Source organism: Sarcophilus harrisii, chromosome 3 (assembly GCF_902635505.1).
Source record: "Sarcophilus harrisii chromosome 3, mSarHar1.11, whole genome shotgun sequence".
In the NCBI taxonomy this organism is placed as follows: Eukaryota; Metazoa; Chordata; class Mammalia; order Dasyuromorphia; family Dasyuridae; genus Sarcophilus; species Sarcophilus harrisii.
The window spans coordinates 485319749-485334636 of record NC_045428.1 but is presented as its reverse complement, the minus strand read 5'-3'; positions in this window follow the sequence as shown (position 1 = coordinate 485334636).

The window sequence follows — 14888 nt, the reverse complement described above, 5'->3', positions numbered from 1 at the left end:
GGTGCATATATGTTTAACAATGGTAATATTTCATTGTTTATGATGCTTTCTAGATAGATGCACTTTCCCTGCTTATATTTTTTTAATTAATTCAATTTTTATTTTAGTTTGTCTGAGATCATGATCGCTACTTCTGCCTTTTTTTGCATCTGAAGCATAATAAATTTTGTTCACATATGCCCCTTTAATTCTTTGTGCATCTTTCTATTTTAAGTGTATTTTTCATAAATAAATTATTGTTGAATTCTGGTATCCATTTCATTCTTCTATGTACTTCTACATTATAAGTGAGTTCATTCCATTCACATAAATAGTTATAATTACTTTTTTCTATTCTATTTTCTTACTTATCCTATTATTCTCCCTTCAATTCTCTTACATTTTATTTGATTTTTTTATTTTTCTTAAAACTTCCTCTCCCTTATCACCCTTTATTTCCCTTACACACACACACACACACACACACACACACACACTCACACTCAGGTAGGTATAAAAATACAAACATACATGTATATATACACTTGAAGGGATGTGAATGTATGTATGTATGTATGTTGCGTGGGGAGGGGTGTGTTTTTGTATCCTTTGAACTAATTTAGATGAGAATAATGTTCAATCTTTGCTTTCCCACACTCACCATTCCCCCTGCCATTGTAAAACCTTTTCTTGCATGCCTTTTTTCTGTGAGATAATTTTCTGTATTCTTGCTCTCACTTGTTCTCTTCTCCCAGGGCATCCTTCTGTTTCATTTTTTATATTATTGCAACATAATCAATTCATTTCTACTCACTCTGCTTATGTAGTATCATTGTAACTGGCCTACCAAAAAAAGTTCTTAAAATTCATATGTATCATCTTTCCATAAAGAAAAATAAGTAGTTTAACCCTATTGAATATGTTATTCTCTCTGTCTCTGGTCTACTTTTTCATGCTTTTTAAAAAAGTCTTGTATTTGAAAGTCAACTTTTGTATTTGTCACTAGTCTTTTCATTAAAAATGCTTGAAAGTTCTTTTTTCACTAAATATCCATTTTTCTCATTGAATGATTTAGTCATTTTTTCTGGGGATAGTATTCTTGTGGCTCTTTTACTTTCTAGTATATCATGGTCCAAGCCCTCTTTACCTTTTCAAGTGGTAGCAGCTAAATTTTGTGTCATCTTGACTGAGGCTTCATGATATTTGAATTTTATTTCTGGCTACTTATAATATTTTTCCTTGACCTGGAAGCTCTGGAATTTTTTATGATATTTCTGGGAGTTTTCATTTTGGAATCTCAGCTGATGATAGGTGGATGTTTTAATGTTTATTTTGGTCTCTGATTCTATGATATTGGGGCATTTTTTTTCTTTTATCATTCCTTGAAATAGAATGTTTAGGTTCTTTCTTTGATCATGGTTTTCACATATCTTATGATTCTTATATAATGTTTCATTGATTTATTTTCCAAGTAAGTCGGATAGATTTTCTGATGAAATATTTCACATCCCCTTATAAATTTTCATTATTTTGATTTTGCTTAATTTGTTCTTGTCTCATTTCCTAATTCTATTTTTTAAAGAATCATTTTCTTCAGTTAGCTTTTCCATCTCTTTTTTTCATCTGGTTAACTTTTCTTTTTTAAGAGTTATTTTCCTCAGTGAATTTTTATGCTTCTTTTCCACTTGGTAAATATTGTTTTTTTTTTTCAGTTATTATTTTCTTCAGTATTTTTTGAGTAGTGGTTGTAAATCCTTGCCTATTGGGACTTGTTGTTTTGTTATATATAACTCTTTCTATAAGGCTTTATATCTTATAAAGTTCCTTCCTCTACAATCCTGTGATGAAGATAGTGCAAGAATTTCTATCTTCATTTTGCAGATGAAGAAATTAAGGCTCAGAGAAGGTAAGATATAAGTTCATATAACTTATGTGTGCCAGAGCTTGTACTTGAATTTAGGCTCCCTAATTTTTAAGACCAATGCTTATTCTACTATACCATAATTGAACTTAACTTTCCCTCAGCACATTGAAATCAATATAATTCATTTCCCTTTGTTTATAGAGAAATATTGGGAAACATTGGATGACTTTCTACCAGGGTTAAAGGACTGAAAATGATAAGCTGAGATCAAAGCTTATTGATTTAACCCTCAAAACGTTTACATATATTTTTTTCAATTTTGAGACAAAAGATTCATGACATGTTGAATGTAGACTGAGGTGAGGAAATGATACAACAATTCAAAGAGACAATACCTAAAGGTGCCAGAGATCTGGGAAATCATCTGTACTTCTTTCTTTCTTGTCTCCATCCCACCAGAATCGAACTTTGGACTGTGGTAGGCAAGGGCAAGCTTCAGCTTTTTATTTTCCCCAAACCAACCATCCTTATCATTCTAAGGCTATTTACAAGCAAAAACAACCCAATCCTCCACCCCATCTTCTAGCATCTTATGTATTGTCTTTTCCCATAAGAATGTTACATTGAGGTCAGAGATTGTCTTGCCTATGTTTTATTTCGTTTTTCAGTCTATTTTCTTTCTTTAAAAAAATACAAAATTGAAAAAGGAAAAAAGAAAAATAAAAAAAAAGATTGCTACAAGAACAACAGAACACAAGAGAAGATTCAAAGTGCATAAGAATAAATTTCTATTTCAAAAAAGCATATACAGAGTTAGATGACATTGTATTCAGAATTTCTGCTTCCTTGTAGATTTTCTTTTGTTTTCTGCTGTGTACTTTTTACTTTATTCTTTTTCGCCTTTTCCTCCCCACCACTTCCTCTAAGCACTCTACAGTTAAGCACAAATTTATATGTCTGTCTGTATACACATACATATATACATATATCTAAAAGAATATTAGTATGGCTAACATAAGGTAGATTTCTTTTTTTTATTAAAATTTTTTAACTTTATCTGAGATCAATGATTATTACCCCTACTTTCTAATAGATTAAACCTCTGATTATTGTTATTGTCTTTGTGCATATGCCTTGTTTTCTATTCCTGCTAACTCTCCTCCTTTACTTGTATCATCTAGCTTGCCTTGCTATTACTTAACCTATCTCACTCCAAGAATCCCTTCCTGATCTTCTCTCTGCATTCTTTTCCTCTCTCTTTATCTTCTTCCCATTAATCTATACATTTTTTCCCACTCCCTTTAATCTTATCCTTCTGTATCCTGCCTTTCCTAATCCCTCCACCTCTTATTTCTTTATAATATATTTTTGTTTATACACACACACACACACACACACACACACACACATTATCTCTTGTTTCCTGTCCCTGCCAAATCTACTTTATTTCTACCCCCTAGCTTGCCTTGCTATTACTTAACCTTCCCACCTCCCTAGCCCCAAGGATCCTCCTTGAATCCTTTCTCCTACTCTTTATTCCTTTCCCATTAACTTTTACATCTTATCCTACTCCCATTATTACACTCCCTTCTGAATGCCACCTTATCCTATTTCTCTCCCCCCCCCCCCCTTATTTATTTATAGATTTTGGAGAGTGCTTTATACATATACATATATATATATATATATATATATATATATACATACTATATATATATATATATATATATATATATATATATATATATATATTTGTATTGTGATGTCTTTAACTTATTACCAATGTGACAGGACTTCAGAACTATCACCTGTCCTCCCCCATCTAATTCCTCTGTTTTAACTCTTGCTCTTGCACTTCATTTGTATAGCACAATTATTGTTTTTACATTTTTCTATAGAGTTTTGCTTTTTAAAATTATATCATATTCAGTTCTACCCAAGTCTTTCTTTTGAACTACCCAATTACTAATGACAATCTTACACATATGGGTTATATTTTTATATATAACACAAACAGTTTGCCCTTATTGAGTCTCTTGAAATTTATCTTTGATGTTAACTATTACATGATAATTTTTCTACTGAATTCAGGTTTATTTGTAAATAAATCCTGAAAATTTGACAGTTTAATTATATTTACATTTGCTGGGTATATTTTTATGTGCAACCCTTGTACTTTGGATTGCTGATACATAGTATTCCTGGACCGGTAGTCTTGGACTAAAGCCACTAATTGGTGTTGTATAACTATAATTGTAACTGCATTATATTTGAATTGTTTATTGTTGCTTGTAAAATATTATTTTTGATTTGGAGATTTTGAAATTTAGCAATGATATTCCTTTATGTTTTCCTTAAAGGATCTTTTTCAGGTTAATTGGTGGATTTTTTTTTTCCCATTTATACCTTCTCATCTTGTTTTATCACCTCAGAACACTTTTTCTTTGATTATTTTTGTATTATTATATCAAGGTTCTTTTCTTGGTCATAGCTTTCAAATATTTAAATTATTTTTATGTTTTATATTCTTGATCTATTCTCCAGATTCATTGTTTTTCTTATGGGATGTCTCCAATTCTCTTCAATTTTTTGCTGTTTATAATTTGTTTTATTTCTTAGTCTCTTACAATCTCACTAGTTACCCCTTGCCCAAATCTAATTTTCAAAGAGTCATTTTCTTCCTTAAAAATATGGATCTTCCCCGCTTTTGTGATAAGAACTCACTGTTTGACAAAAATTGCTGGGAAAATTGGAAATTAGTATGCCAGAAACTAGGCATTGACCCACACTTAACACCATACACCAAGATACGGTCAAAATGCATTCATGACCTAGGCATAAAGAATGACATTATAAACAAATTAGAGGAACATAGGATAGTTTACCTCTCAGACCTGTGGAAGAGGAAGGAATTTATGACCAAAGAACTAGAGATCATTATTGATCATAAAATAGAAAATTTTGATTATATCAAATTAAAAAGTCTTTATACAAACAAAACTAATGCAGACAAGATTAGAAGGGAGCAATAAACTGGGAAAACATTTTTGTAGTAAAAGATTTTGATAAAGGCCTCATTTCCAAAATATATAGAGAATTGACTCTAATTTATAAGAAATCAAGCCATTCTCCAATTGATAAATGGTCAAAGAATATGAATAGACAATTCTCAGATGAAAAAATTGAAACTTTTTCTAGCCATATGAAAAGATGCCCCAAGTCATTATTAATCAGAGAAATGCAAATTAAGACAATTCTGAAATACCACTACACACCTGTCAGATTGGCTAGAATGACAGGGAAAGATGCGGAATGTTAGAGGGGATGTGGGAAAACAGGGTCACTGATACATTATTGGTGGAATTGTGAATACATCCAGCCATTCTGCAGAGCAATTTGGAACTATGCTCAAAAAGTTATCAAACTGTGCATAGCCTTTGATCCAGCAGTGTTACTACTGGGCTTATATCCCAAAGAGATTTTACAGAAGGGAAAGAGACCTATATGTGCAAGAATGTTTGTGGCACCTTCTTTGTAGTGGTCAGAAACTGGAAACTGAGTGGATGCCCACAATTGGAGAATGGTTGAATAAATTGTGGTATATGAATGTTATGGAATATTACTGCTATGACCAGCAAAAGAGCTCTGGGAGATGACTATAAACCACTACATAGAATTCCCAATCCCTCTATTTTTGTCCACCTGCATTTTTGATTTCCTTCACAGGCTAATTGTACACTATTTCAAAGTCCGATTCTTTTTGTACAGCAAAATAATTGTTTGGATATGTATACTAATATTGCATTTAATTTATACTTTAACATATTTAACATGTATTGGTCAACCTGCCATCTGGGGGAGAGGTGGGGGAAGAAGGGGAAAAATTGGAACAAAAGGTTTGGCAATTATCAATGCTATAAAATTATCCATACATATAACTTGTAAATAAAAAGCTATTAAAAAAAAAACAAAACAAAACAAAAACTATGGATCTTTTTTCAAGTTGGTTGGCTTTCTTTTCATAATGTTTTTCTTTCTTTTTTTTTTTAATAAAAAATTGTTTTTCTCAATCTCTCTCACCTGATTTGTAAGGTCTTTTTTGCATTCTTTTATAAAGTTTTTTGGGGGCAAGTAACCATTTAACATTATTCTTGGGGGTAGAAGAGCTTTGCATTTGAGTATTTTTCTCTGAAGATGAACCTCAGTCTTCCCTATTCCCATAGTTACTTTCTGTGGTTATGTTCTTTCTCCTTTGCTTGCCCATTTTGTAGCAAAACTTTAATCCTTGAGTGGAGCTTTGGTGCCTCTTGCTTCTTATTTTCGTTCACCTCTCCCCTCTGGCTTGGAACCCCAAACCAAGAACTCCATCCTGTTAAAAGAGCTTGTAGCCAACAACTTCCCTGATTCACTATTTCTGTACTCACCTTACATGTCCTGGTTCTTTCTCTCTCATCTTAATAGTACAGTTGGGCTGGGCATTCCTTATCAGTAGAAGTTCCCTCAATCTTCCAGGACTCAAACCCTCATCTCCTCACATTGTCCAAGAGGTGAATATTCCTGTTCTTGGGGCTGAAACTATCTCTGAACTCAGCTATTTCCAAGACTCTACTGCTTGCAGTTTCAGTGAAGCTAGCCCAGAGGTATTTGCACTGGCCAAACCTCCTCCTGTGGTCTCTTTTTGGATCTTTTCACCTTGTCCCAGGGGTTCTTCTCCAAGTCTTATTTGTTTTTCACTTGCTTACATTCACCCTGAGGTGCAATTTTGTTTTATTATTGAAGGAAATCTGGAGAGCTTGGAATTTTCTGACCTACTCATCTATCTTTCCAGAATTCTCTGCTTGTTTTTATTTGTATCCTCAGAGTTTTAAGTATAGTTCTTGTTCAATGATGGGCAAATTTTTTGTCATCCTTTCAGACATTTATTCATTTGTTAATTCCTTCATTATAAAGATAAGAAAGCTAAGAAGCAGAGAAGAAAGCTAAGAAGCAGAGAAGTGAGATCATTTTCCTAAAGTTACACAGGTAAAGAAAAATTATTGTTTGGTGTCAGAGGTGAGGTTAAGAATGGGTATTATTTTTGTGGTTCTATTATTTTCCAGTCATGTCTGAGTCTTTTTGATCTCATTTGAGGCTCTCTTGACAGATACTAGAGTGATTTACCATTTTCTTCCCTAGTTTATTTTACTGATGAGGAAACTGAGACAAACAGGATTAAGTGACTTGCTGAGGGTCACAGAGCTAGTAAGTATATGTGATCAGATTTGAACTCCAGAATATGAGTCTATCTTACTCCAGGCTTAGCACTCTATTCATTGTACCACTAAGTTACGTGTAATGGTATTGACTCTTTGGATTAAACTATTTGTTTTTAAACATTAATTGAAAATATACATATTAGGAAGGAAAATAATATACCACATGAATTGGAAGGGACCCTAGAGATCATCTAGTCCAATCACCTAATTTAATGTATGAGAAAACTGAGAGGAGCTATGAGAGTAGTGTCTTATCTCAGGGTCAAAGGTTATAAAAGTATGATGATACATTTAATCCTTAAAAAGACCTCAGAAATAATTTCATCGGGGGGCAGAGCCAAGATGGCGGAGAAGACACACCCAACTTTCTAAGCTCTTCTCTTACCCTCTTTATCAATATTATATCGAGCCTCAAAAATAGTCTTGACTGCACAATCTGTAAAGACTAAGAAGTAGAATTCAACCTCACCAGCGAAGAAAATCTGCAGTCTCGCCAATTAAGGTTGGTTCCTGGGGTCAGGGGGAGATCGAGCTAGACGAGGGTAGAGAAATTAGTTCGAGGAGAGTCTCAAACAGATGGAGTGAAGGCAAATCTCAGCATAAGCGTGCAGCCCCAACCGCAGTACGGGCTTTTCCTTGGGGCAGTTGTGGATCCACGGCAGGAGGATGCAAGCTAGGTTCAAGCTCTCCAATCTGGCAGTGGGAGCCATTTAGCTTAGGGCCATAGTAGCTTTTCCAGGGCGATTTGCATCAGGCAGAGACGCTGGGGCAGAGTTTGGTGTCTGCGGTCCGTGGTCTGCTGCAATACTTCACAGTCCCATCAAGAGGCTCATGCCTAGGGGCAGTGACACTTTCAGCCCCTTTAGTCTCTAGCCAAGGGCAATCGCTAATCCACTCAGCTCCTACTAAGCAGTTTGATAGCTCCGGCTAGTGCTGAATCCACTTCCGGTTGGGGGAAGGGAAACCTCTCACTCAGAGCACTCCTATACCTTGGAGCCGGAAATCGGTTTAAATCTTTCCCTGCTCTGCAGAGGAAGCTGGTAACCCCCTTGCCTAGGAGACCTACCCTAAAGGCTTTAAAACATGAATAAAAAGATGAAAAGAACGATCGACAGCTTCTATGCAGAAAAAGAGCAGGTCAGCAAACCTGAAGAGACCTCCTAAACAGCAAAATGCATCAGACTGTCCTCCTTTACATGATGCTCTCCATAGAAGAGACCATTAAAAGTCTCAAAAGAGAGTTAGAAGATAAATGGGGAAAGGAAAGAGAAGCCTTACAAGAGAGCAACAACTTCCTGAAATACGAATTGGAAAAAGTAAAAAAATCTCAGGAAAGTAAGAATTGTGAATTGGAAAAGACAAAGAACTCACAAGAAAGTAGGATCCGTGAATTGGAAAAGACAAAGAACACGCAAGAAAGTAGGATCTGTGAATTGGAAAAAGAAAATAATTCACTAAAAAAAATTAGTGAAATGGAAAAATTCACAGACCAAAACAATACATTCAAAAACCAATTGGACATATACAGAAAGAAGTAAAAAGCTAATGAAGAAAATAATTCTTTAAAAATTAGAACTGAACAAATTGAAACTAATGATTCATTGAGACAGCAAGAATCAGTCAAGCAAAAACAAAAAATGACAAACTGGAAAAAACCATGAATTATCTACTTGCAAAAATGACAGACATGGAAAATAGATCTAGGAGAGATAATCTGAGGATTATTGGACTTTCCAAAAACCATGATGAAAAAAAAGAGCCTAGATACTATTTTACAAGAAATCATCAAAGAGAACTGCCCAGATGTAATAGAACAGAAGGTAAAATAGGCATTGAAAGAATTCATCGAACACCTTCTGAAAGAAACCCTAAAATAAAAACCCCAAGGAATATTGTAGGCAAAATTTCAGAACTATCAGATTAAGGAAAAAATTTTACAAGCAGCCAAAAACCATTTAAATACTGAGGTGCCACAATAAGGATCACCCAAGATCTGGCTGCCTCTACATTAAAGGAAAGAAGGGCCTGAATATGATATTCCGAAAGGCACAAGAACTTGAGATGCAGCCAAGAATAAACTACCCAGTAGAGTTGAGCATTTTCTTCCAGGGAAGAAGATGGACATTTAATGAAACAAATGAATTCCATTTGTTTCTGAAGAAAAACCAGAATTAAACAAAAAATTTGATCTCCAAGAATAGAACCTCAAGAGATGCAGAAAGGTAAAAATAACTCTTGAGAATTGTATTCTGTTGTGGATATACAAGAAGAATACATGTAAAATTTGATTGTACTGATATAACTAAAAAAGGAAGTAGATATGGAAAAGGGATGAATGGAGAATAAGGTGGGAAGGAGGGATAAAAGAGGGAAACCACATCCCACAAAGAGGCTAAGGAAACTTATCATATCTGAGGGAATTTAGAGAGGGGGAGGAACATTGTGTGAATCTTACTCTCATTAGAGTTGGCTCAAAGAAAAAATAATTGACATTTGTTTTAGAGAAAATTCTCCTCGCCTCATTAAAAACGGGGGAGAGGAAAAGGGAAAAGAAGAAGAGTAATAAGGGAAGGAAGGGGAAAGACTCAAAGGGGGAGGAGGATTATAAAGAGGATAAGTATCGTGATACAAGAGGGGACATAAGTTTGAAAGGGGAAAGAGGTAGGGGAGGCAAGAATAAGTAAAGCACAATCTGGGGTTATTAGGATGGCAGGAAATACAGATTTAGTCATTCTAACCGTAAATGTGAATGGGATGAACTCCCCATAAAGAGGAGGCAGATAGCAGACTGGATCAAAAGTCAGAACCCTACAATATGTTGTTTACAAGAAACACATTTAAAGCAGGGGATACATATAGAGTAAAGGTAAAAGGCTGGAGCAAATCATTATGCTTCAGGTGAAGTCAAAAGAGTAGCCATCCTTATCTCAGATCAAGCAAAAGTACAAATTGATCTAATTAAAAGAGATAAGGAAGGAAACTACATCCTGCAAAGGATAAACAAGAAGCAATATCAATATTAAACATATATGCACTCAAGTGGTATGGCACTCAACTTCCTAAAGGAGAAGTAAGAGGTTGCAAGAACAAATAGACAACAAAACTGTAATAGTAGGAGATCTCAACCTTGCACTCTCAGAATTAGACAAATCAAACCACAAAACAAATAAGAAAGAAATTAAAGAAGTAAATAGATATTAGAAAAAATTAGGTATGTTGGATCTTGGAGAAAATTGAATGGAGTAGAAGGAATATACTTTCTCTCAGCAGTTCATGGAACCTATTCAAAATTGACCACATATTAGGACATAAAGACTTAAAATTAAATGCAAGAAAGCAGAAATAGTAAATGCTTTCTTTCAGATCATGATGCAATAAAACTACATTCAACAAAAAGTTAGGGGAAATAGACCAAAAAGTAATTGGAAACTAAACTAATCTCATCTTAAAGAATGATTGGGTGAAGCAGCAAATTATAGATACAATTAATAATTTCACTAAGATAATGACAATGATGAGACATCATACCAAAATTTGTGGGATGCAGCCAAAGCGGTAATAAGAGGGAATTTTATATCCTTAGAGGCTTACTTGAATAAAACAGAGAAAGAAAAGATTAATGAATTGGCTTGCAACTAAAAAACTAAAAAGACCAAATTAAAACCCCCAATCAAATACTAAATTGGAAATTCTAAAATTAAAATGGAGAAATTAAAAATATTGAAAGTAAAAAAACTATTGAACTAATTAATAAAACTAAGAGTTGGTTCTATGAAAAAGCCAATAAAATAGATAAGCCTTTGGTAAATCTGATTAGAAAAGGAGGGAGGAAATGAAATTAGTAGTCTTAAAATGAAAAGGGAGAACTTTCCACCAATGAAGAGGAAATTAGAGAAATAATAAGGAGTTATTTTGCTCAACTTTATGCCAATAAATTTGATAACCTAAGTGAAATGGATGACTACTCCAAAAATACAGACTTCCCAGACTAATAGAGGAGGAAGTAAGTTGTTTGAATAGTCCCATTTCAGAAAAAGAAATAGAACAGGCAATTAAACAACTCCCTAAGAAAAACCCCAGGACCAGATGGATTTAAGTGAATTTTACCAAACATTTAAAGAACAATTGGCCCCAATGCTATATAAATTATTTGATAAAATAGGGAATGAAGGAGTCCTACCAAATTCCTTCTATGACACAGACATGGTACTGATACCTAAACCAGGTAGGCTGAAAACAGAGAAAGAAAATTATAGACCAATTTCACTAATGAATATTGATGCTAAAATCTTAAATAAGATATTAGCAAAAAGACTACAGAAAATCATCTCCAAGATAATACACTATGATCAAGTAGGATTGATACCAGGAATGCAGGGCTGGTCTCAATATTAGGAAAACTATCAATATAATTGGCCATGTTAATAACCAAATTAACAAAAACCATATGATCATCTCAATAGATGCAGAAAAAGCATTTGATAAAATCCAACATCCATTCCTATTAAAAACACTTGAGAATACAGGAATAAATGGACTTTTCCTTAAAATAATCAGCAGCATCTATTTAAAACCATCAGTAAGCATCATATGTAATGGAGACAAACTGCAACCATTCCCAATAAGATCTGGAGTGAAACAAGGTTGCCCACTATCACTGTTACTATTTAATATTGTATTAGAAACACTAGCTATAGCAATAAGAGCTGAGAAAGAGATTAAAGGAATAAGAATAGGCAATGAGGAAGCCAAATTATCACTTGCCAATGACATGATGGTATACTTAGAGAACCCCAGAGATTCTGCTAAAAAGTTATTAGAAATAATCCACAACTTTAGCAAAGTTGCTGGTTATAAAATAACCCCACATAAGTCATCAGCATTCTTATATATCACTAACAAAATCCAACAGTCAGAGTTACAAAGAGAAATTCCATTTAAAGTAACTACTGATAATATAAAATATTTAGGAATCTATCTGCAAGGGAAAATCAGAAACTTTATGAGCAAAATTACAGACCACTTTTCACACAAATTAAGTCTGATCTAACCAATTGAAAATATTAAATGCTCTTGGATAGGCGAGCAAATATAATAAAGATGACAATATTACCTAAACTAATCTATTTATTTAGCGCTATACCAATCAGACTCCCAAAAACTATTTTAATGACCTAGAAAAAATAACAACAAAGTTCATGTGGAAAACAAAAGGTCAAGAATTTTAAGGGAATTAATGAAAAAAATCAAATGATGGTGGCTTAGCTGTACCAGATCTAAAATTATATTATAGAGCAGCAGTTACCAAAACTATTTGGTATTGGCTAAGGAATAGATTAGTTGATCAGTGGAATAGATTAGGTTCAAGGGATAAAATAGTCAACAAATATAGCAACCTAGTCTTTGATTAAACCCAAAGATCCCAGCTTTGGGATAAGAACTTACTGTTTGATAAAATTGCTGGAAAATTGAAACTAATATGGCAGAAACTAGGCATTGATCCATACTTAACGCCGTACACCAAGATAAGGTCAAAATGGGTTCATGACCTAGGCATAAAGAATGAAATTATTAATAAATTAGAGGAACATAGGATAATTTACCTCTCCAGACCTGTGGAAGGGGAAGGTCTTTATGACCAAAGAGAACTAGAGATCATCTACTGATCACAAAATAGAAAATTTCGATTATACCTAAACTGAAAAGTTTTTGTACAAACAAAACTAATGCAGACAAGATTAGAAGGAAGCAATAAACTGGGAAAATATTTTACAGTCAAAGGTTCTGATAAAGGCCTCATTTCCAAAATATATAGAGAATTAACTCTAATTTATAAAAATCAAGCTCATTCTCCAATTGAAAATGGTCAAAGGATATGAACAGACAATTCTCAGATGAAGAAATTGAAACTATTTCTAGTGATATGAAAAGATGCTCCAAGTCATTATTTATCAGAGAAATGCAAATTAAGACAACTCTAAGATATCACTACATACCTGCTCAGGATTGGCTAAGATGACAGGAAAAATAATGATGATTGTTGAGGGATGTGGGAAAACTGGGACATTGATGCATTGTTGGTGGAGTTGTGAACGAATCCAACCATTTTGAGAGATAGTTTGAACTATGCTCAAAAGTTATCAAACTGTGCATACCCTTTGATCCAGCAGTGTTACTACTGGATTATATCCCAAAGAGATTATAAAGAAGGGAAAGGGACCTGTATGTGCATCGAATGTTTGTGGCAGCCCTTTTGTAGTGGCTAAAAATTGGAAACTGAATGGATGTCCATCAGTTGGAGAATGGTTGAATAAATTGTGGTATATGAAAATTATGGAATATTACTGTTCTGTAAGAAATGACCAACAGGATTATTTAAGAAAGGCCTGGAGAGACTTACATGAACTGATGCTGAGTGAAATGAGCAGGACCAGGAGATCATTATATACTTCAACAACAATACTATATGATGACCAGTTCTGATGGATCAGGCCCTCCTCAGCACCGAGATCAACCAAATCATTTCTAATGGAGCAGTAATGAACTGAACTAGCTATGCCCAGAAAAAGAACTCTGGGAGATGACTAAAAACCATTACATTGAATTCCCAATCCCTATATTTATGCACACCTGCATTTTTGATTTCCTTCACAGGCTAATTGTGACAATATTTCAGAGTCTGATTCTTTTTACAGCAAAAAAGTTTTGGTCAGGTATACTTATTGTGTATCTAATTTATATTTTAATATATTTAACATCTACTAGTCATCCCTAGCCATCTAGGGAGGGGTGTGGGGTAAGAGGTGAAAAATTGGAACAAGAGGTTTGGCAATTGTTAATGCTGTAAAGTTACCCATGTATATATCCTGTAAATAAAAGGCTATTAAATAAAAAAAAAAGAAATAATTTCATCCAATCCTATTATTTTACAGATGAGAAAACTCTCTCCTTGTGACTCTCAACCTGGTTCTCAGTTAGAAACTTTTGTTGAAGATAATCATTCTAATGCTTAAATATTGCTCTGCAAGAAGCATGCTCAAATGCTATTTAGGGCTGATACAGGAGGAAGGAAATGGCATTACCTAATTCAATGTGTTTTTTGATTTCCATAATTCTCTACCAATCAAAAATACAAAGATTCCCATTAGAAGCTGTTGCAAATGATCTATGGAATTACAATTACAAATGTGTTTGCATACGTTTTTTGAAGGAAACTTTGATTTCCTTGAATTTATCTCTTCAAATAGTTCATGATTTTGAAATCTTAAAGAGCAGCACATCCCAACCTCAGACTTAATTGCCATCTTCTTTTCTCAGAAAGGCTAATACTATGGACATAAAGACTTAGCAATCCTTCCCAGATGTATTTAATGCTTTCACAAGTGTCTCTCTCTTTTAGAAACACAAAACAGCACAACACTTTTATGAATTTTAAATGCATTTACATTTCATTCAAGGGAAATGAGTTTTCTGTTTTAATTTCATCTCAGTTCTATTTAATTACAGTCTTTGGCTTATTTTTGCCTTTGAGAACTTTCTTAAATGAAAGAGTTCTGCTAAATCATTCAAAGTGATTTTGAAATCTGGACAAGTTTATCTAAGCTATGAATAAATTTGTAACTGCTGACAGCTCTTGAATCTTAAAGACTTATCCTTTTCCATCCCCACCTTATACTTGTCTAGAGGCCTTTCAGTTCTGACATTGGGTGACTACCAGTGGAGCCTGTGGACTACATCACCCTTGAACCATACTTTGCTTTCACCATGTAATCAACCCATATTTTTTCCAT